Source organism: Puma concolor, chromosome B4, assembly GCF_028749965.1.
Source record: "Puma concolor isolate L17-30 chromosome B4, mPumCon1.1.hap2, whole genome shotgun sequence".
NCBI classification, from domain to species: Eukaryota; Metazoa; Chordata; class Mammalia; order Carnivora; family Felidae; genus Puma; species Puma concolor.
In genome coordinates this window covers 70,339,350-70,346,341 of record NC_141673.1, presented here as the reverse complement: position 1 = coordinate 70,346,341, position 6,992 = coordinate 70,339,350, and the positions used below count along the sequence as shown (strand labels likewise).

Genomic DNA, 6,992 nt, shown 5'->3' with positions numbered 1-6,992 from the left:
CCTGGGTCTCAAAATGACCTCATGGAGTATTGTTGCTCTGACAATCTGCAATGCTCACACTGGGGCTGTTAAGAAAGCATCAACTTAATTAAGCCACTATACTTTCTGGTGTCCGCATTACAGCAGCTCAGACTATAATCTCAAAAACTCATCTGTCAAGAGTCCTTGGTGTTTAACCCCTCTGGATCTCAGTTTCTTCTTCTGTAAATTGAGGATAATGCTTACCTCGCATCTGTTGTGATGATTACGTGAGAAAATGCATGGGGGGCAGAGGGAGAGGGACCACAGCCTGGCAGATGAATGGTGTATGATAAATATTTGTACTATTCCCTTAAATCATTTAGGAACATATGTTTCATATACCTTTTCAGTGAATATAGAAAATAAGAGAATGAATGGCAGATAGCTGAATATGATTTGTACTGTATAGGAGATGCCAATAAATCCATCATAAGTTGAAAATGTCATAAGTCAGAAATGCATTTAATACATCCCACCAACCAAACACCCTAGCTTAGCCTAGCCCACTTTAAACGTGCTCAGAACATTTACACTAGCCTATAGTTGTGCAAGATCATCTAACACAAAACCTATTTTATACTTCAGTGTTGCATAGCTCATGCAACTTATTGAATACTGTACTGAAAGTGAAAGCCAGAACGGTTGTACGGGCACAGAGAGGTTGTAAGCGTATGAGCTGTTTACTCTCCTGAACCCGTGGCTGCAGCTCACTGCCACTGCCCAGCGTCATGAGAGAGTATCATACCCCATATCGCTAGCCTGGGAAAAGAGCAAAATTCAAAATCTGAAGTACAGTTTCTGCTGAATATGTATCCCTTTTGCAGCATCACAAAGTCAAAAAAATCAAGTCAAGCCATCATAAGTTAGGGACTGTCTGTATATAATAGGCACTCACGAGTTTCCATCAGATTATAAACTCCTTGAGTGCCAGTTCTGAGTCTCGTTTACCATTGTATCCCAAGTGCACACACATATTTAGACTCAATATTTGTTGAGTAAGGAGAACATTGATATAAAATGTGAGTTAGCTATTTTTATCTCCATCACTTCCTTCCCTCCCCGTGACCCCACCCACGGAAGGAGGAAGCTCACATACAGAGTGAAGTAACTTGCCTGCACTGGCCCGGTTTGTAAGTAGCCGACTCAAGATTCGAACCAAATCCAGGCCTCACTGGATCCACATTTTGAGGTCTTTTCACCCTGAACCTGGATAAGTACTCTTTCTTGAGGGCAGACTTGGAGACAAGTAAGATATTTGTGCACCAATGGATGGAGAAAAACAATCTGAAGGAAAAAGGGGCCGGGGGGTGGGTGGAGGACGGTCAGAGGAGATGTTTTTATGTTTTAAAATTTGGCTAGTACTGCACAACCCTACAGCTGTGGTAATTCCCCCCTCTCCTTGTTTCTTAGAGGGGAGAAACTGAGCTAAAGCACCCTTCCCATTTTATTCTACCAATCTATGGCATAGCTAGAACTTTTGGATCCCTATGGGAGGAAAGAGTTTAAATAAATTTCTTTAAAGACTCCTTGTTAAATGGCCAGATTAACAGATGTTCAACCTTCAGCCCCGGGTGTATTTTACACTAGAGAGGAGAGGAAGAGAGAAGCCACCCACAGGGCTAACATGTTCTAACTCTAGCTGGTTTGCAGTGCCTTTCACAGTTTCATTATCACTATTATAGCAGCGTACAAGAGTCCCTGATCCTCAACAAGATAAGTCATTGCTCTTCAGCAAGAGGGAAGCAGAACTAGGTCCCCTGTGCAGAGGGGTCAGTTGATGATCATTATGAATTATGAATTAGAGGCATATTGTTTTTGGCAACTATCTGATAAGAAGGATATTGGCTGACTAGGTTTTAGCTGGATGCTTTTGCAGAGATATTGATGTATTAAAAAAAGCAAGGGAGGGGTGCCTGGGTGGTTCAGTCAGGTAAGCATCAGACTCTTGATTTCGGCTTAGGTCATGATCTCATGGTTCGTGGGTTCGAGCCCTACATCGAGCTCTGAGCTGAGTATGGAGCCTGCTTAAGATTCTCTCTCTCTCTCTCTCTCTCTCTCAAAAAGAAAAAAAAAAAGCAGATGAAGATGACAAATTCCAGAGGAATGAAAAAATTCCAGATGTTCTCTGTTTAGATTCAGAAATGCTTCCTCTATGGTATCCCTGAACTACTGGCTGACTTGCAAAACAGAAACTTATAATTGACCATCCTTCCATATGTCTTCTCAGGATCCACTCACTCACAATAAAATAAATTAATATTTATTCATTTCATTGGGTGTGTGTGTGTGTGTGTGTTCCCAGGTTTAGAAAATTTCTGCAGTTATTATTTGCAAATACTGGATTTGGTCTCAGATATCTATGACAAGATCACTTAATACTTTTTTTTTTATCACTTAATACTTTTAATTAATGCTCTTTTCTCTCTCTCTTCATCCTTTCATTTTAACCCCTTCTACCACTTATTCTTCTTTTTCTCTAACCTGAATCACAAAGGTAGATTCGGGGTGAGCATTTGAAAACCGTGTCACTTCCTTCCTGATTCTGCCTCGAGACATGAGGAAGAAAGATGCTTTTGCCATCCCAGGTCTAAACTTTGTGGATACTCTTTTGTACGAAGCTGTAACCACAGAGGATAGTCGGAGAAAATGCCTTCAGTCCAGACTGTTTCCCGGGGCCTGGACTGCATCTCCACGTGGATGATGGACACCCCTACAGAAATCAAGACTACCCGACATCCATTCCAGTGGTGGTGACATATATAGACTAAGGAGACTCTGCCCTTACTTGAACTTTGTGTCTTCTGAGGTTTAGATTAGATCCTGATAGAAAAAATTGTTCCCAAATTAAAACATATAAGAAAATGAGCGCCTGGGTGGCTCAGTCAGTCAAGTGTCCGACTCTTGATTTCAGTTCAGGTCATGATCTTGTGGTTTGTGGAATGGAACTCCACGTCCAGCTCAGTGCTGACAGCATGGAGCCTGCTTGGGATTCTCTCTCTCTCCCTGTCTCTCTGCTCCTCCTCTGCTCACACTCTCTCTCAAAAGAAATAAATAAACATTTTTTAAAAACATATGAGGAAAGATAATAAAGGAGCACAAATGCATTTGGGAAGGGGGAGAACTTGGGACCAGACTGGGGTTTAAATTCTTGACCTAGTGAAGAAAAAGTATCATGAAGCCAGTACATTTTGGAACTTGTAGGCCTTTGGTAAAAAATATTGTGTCTTTTCTGTTTTCTTGCTATCATGTGAGAGAGACGGAGCAGGAGCAGCAGGGAAGGGTAGGTAGCGCAGGGTGGGTGCAGCCCAGGAGAGGAGAGTGAAGGGAAGCAGATTTAGGTCCCAGAAGTTCCTTGTAAAGAAGAAATGATGTAAGCTCTTCCTTTCATGCCCAGTTTTGGGTTGTTTTTTTTTTTTTTTTAACGTTTATTTATTTTGCAGAGAGAAGAGAGAAAAAGAGCACATGTGACCAGGGGAGGGGCAGAGAGGGGGGGAAGAGGATCCGAAGTGGGCTCTTGCACTGACAGCACAAAGCCCAATGTGGGGCTCAAACTCACAAACCTTGAGATCATGACCTCAGCCAAAATCAGATGCTCAACCGACTGAGCCACCCAGGCACCCCTGTCATGCCCAGCTTTAAAATGTAATCAATTTTCAGGGCGCCTGGGTGGCTCAGTCGGTTGAGCATCCGACTTCGGCTCAGGTCACGATCTCACGGTTCGTGAGTTGAAGCCCCGCGTCGGGCCCTGGGCTGATGGCTCAGAGCCTGGAGCCTGCTTCCGGTTCTGTGTCTCCCTCTCTCTCTGCCCCTCCCCCGTTCATGCTCTGTCTCTCTCTGTCCCAAAAATAAATAAACGTTAAAAAAAAAAAATTTAAAAAAAAAATGTGATCAATTTTCTACTTGGAAGGTAGAGGAGATGGGGTAGTTCCAAAGGCTAGTGAAAACAAACATGGTCCTAAACAAGGGCTACACATGGTACTAACTGGTTGTAAAACAAACATCCTTAGTGATCCATACTTACTAATCCACACATAGAAAAGGAATGAATCGTCTGGAAAGTCATTCAAAAGTGTAAATTAATACACTTAGGATTATTTAGGAACACTATACCTTACAAAAATGACTAGACAGGAGACTTATTAGCGGCTAAAAAAAGTCTTGAAATTATGTTACTTAACAGACCTTTCATTCCTGGAATGCAAGAGATACACGAAAATCCCTCATTGCCTACGCAGCCCTTCCCCTGGTGTCAAGAGCAGATAGAGAGTCCACAAGCTGCTCTCATGCCCCTCCAGCACAGCAGCCAGTGACAGCTTCCCTGGGAAGGCTGCTGGAGGAGGGAGGAACGTGGTACATCTGATTATCAAGAATGAGGTGGCCCCACTTTGCAATGAACAGTGTGGCGTCCATGGCCTCACTAGCAAGTCAAATGAGCGACACTTACTAATGTGTTTAGAGATTTTTTTTTTTTATATCTATATACCATAGTGGTTTTGTTTTGTTTTGTTTTGCCTCTCTTACCAGAGCATGTACTATAGAAAGATCCTAGGACAGTGTTCTATAGCCTCACATCAAAAAATAAGTAAGGGGCCTGGGAGGCTCAGTTGGTTAAACATTCGACGTTGGCTCAGGTTGTGATCTCAGGGTTAGTGGGCTCAAGCCCCACATTGGAGCCTGGAGCCTACTTCAGATTCTGTGTCTCCCTCTCTCTCTGCCCCTCCCTGCTTGCTCACGCTTTCTCTCTCTCTCAAAATAAACATTTAAAAAAAGTTTTTTTTAAAATAAGTAAATAAAAGAGGATCCCATGCTCAAATACAGTTAAGACAAGCTTCATCAAAGATAAGCAGGATTTATTTCAGGAGGGCTTCTGAGGGGCTTTGTAAATCCCAAAGAGGGTGTGGAACATGTCCCTAATGTACTTGGTCACCAAACTCTATTTCCTTTTTCTTCTTCTCCCTTTAAATTTTTTTTTGTCTTTACGGGTGACTGGTGGCTCAGTTGGTTGGGCAGCCGACTTCAGCTCAGGTCATGATCTTGTGGTTTATGAGTTCTAGCCCCCTCCTCAGGCTCTGTGCTGACATCTCAGAGCCTGGAGCCTGCTTGGGATCCTGGGTCTGCCTCTCCCTCTGTTCCCCTCCCCCGCTCATGCTGTCTCTCTGTCTCTCAAAAATGAGTAAATGCTAAAAAACATTAAAAAATAAGTAAATAAAAATTTTGTCTTTAAACCAAGTCATGTCAAAGGGTTAGAATACTAAAGCCAAAGACCTACTTAGAGGTTCAGTATGTCATTTATTCAACAAATGTTTATGAAACCAGTCAGACAGCAATACTTAATAGGCACCTGCTATGCACCAGGAACTATCCTAGCTGTTGGGTCCAGGGAGGTGAAAGAAGACAAAGTCCTGGCCCTCAGTGAGCTCACATTTACTGAAGAAAGATGGGCAACAAACAAGTAAAGAAGCAAGTCTCACAAGTGCAGTGGAGAAATAAAAGAGCCTAATGCAACCCATGTGAGCTGAAAGCTGAATGAAAAGGAGGATGGAGCCTTGTGAGGACTGGAAGGAGCCTTCCCAGGAAAGAGAAACAGCAAATGCAAAGGCCTTGACATGGAACCCAATTGGCTGGCATTCAGAGAATGCCTGGGGCGGTGGGAACTGTTCCAACAAGGGGAGAGTGAAGGAGATGAAGGCAGGGCAGCATGGCGGGGTGAGGGAGCACCCAGAGGCTTTTGTCTGGGACTTGTTTTTACTTTTTATTTTGAGGTACTTTCAAAGTTATAAAGAAGATGCAAAAGTATACAAAGAGCGTCCATATACCTTCCGCCTAAATTCCCCTACAAATCCATAGTACAATCATCTAAATTAGGGAATTAATATTGATATAAGCCTATCACCTAAGAGATCCCACTTATCTTCGACCGTTGTCCTAATAATAATATCCTTTATAGCAAATTTCTTTTTCTTTTGTTACAGGACCCAATCTAGAATCATGAGCTGCATTTAATTGTCATATCTTTTTTTTTTTAATGTTTGTTTATTTTTGAGACAGAGAGAGACAGAGCATGAGTGGAGGAGGGGTAGAGAGAGAGAGGGAGACACAGAATCCAAGGCAGGCTCCAGGCTCTGAGCTGTCAGCACAGAACCCGACGTGGGGCTCGAACTCACGAGCTGTGAGATCGTGACCTGAGCCGAAGTCAGACGCCCAACTGACTGAGCCACCCAGGTGCCCCAATTGTCATATCTTTTAAATCTACTTCAATCTAGAATATTTCCTCTGTCTTTCTTGTATTTTGAGACCTACACATTTTTCAAGGTCGCAGACCAATTATTTTATAGAACAACCCTCAGTTTGAATTTTTCTGATGTTTCCTCATAATTATTCAGGCTATGACTTTTTGGTAAGAATTTTACAGAAATTATCCTGTATTCTCAGAAGGCACATAACGTTCATTTGTCTGATTTCTAGTGGTGTTAATTTTGATTAAGGTGGTATCTATCAGATTCTTCCATTATAAGGTTATTATTTTTTACTTTTAAAATAAATTATTTTGTGGGGAAAAAGCTTTGAGACTATGTAAATATACCATTCCTTAATAAACCTTCACCCCCTGGTTTTAACATTTATTGATGCTTCATGTCTGAACCATTATAATGATGGTTGCCAAGTGGTGATTTCCCAATTTTTTCATTCCTTCAAAATTTATTAGTTGCATTCTAATGTAAGAAAGAGTTTTCCCTTTCCCCCTATCCATTCATGCATTTATTCATTCATCCATTCATATGTGTATAGACCCATAGATTCCTATTATATTTGATGGATTACAATTTCTACTTCATCATTTCTTTGGATGCTTAAGTTGTCCAAATTTAACCATTGAGAGCCCCTTCAGGCTACCTCCTGTGCTCTTCTGATATGTCTTCATCATTTTTTAAGTTCTTTCTTATTTTCTGGCCCAAGAAAAGTTTCTAGGC

The 6,992-nt window shown here is 41.9% G+C and overlaps 1 long non-coding RNA gene across 1 annotated transcript; it reads left to right on the top strand.

Moving 5' to 3' along the window:
* Window positions 1-1,114: 1,114 nt before the first annotated feature.
* On the top strand, window positions 1,115-2,293 carry LOC147579209 (uncharacterized). The gene is made up of 2 exons (XR_015253139.1): window positions 1,115-1,267; window positions 2,086-2,293. It is a non-coding gene; the product is annotated as an uncharacterized LOC147579209 (long non-coding RNA).
* Window positions 2,294-6,992: the final 4,699 nt, after the last annotated feature.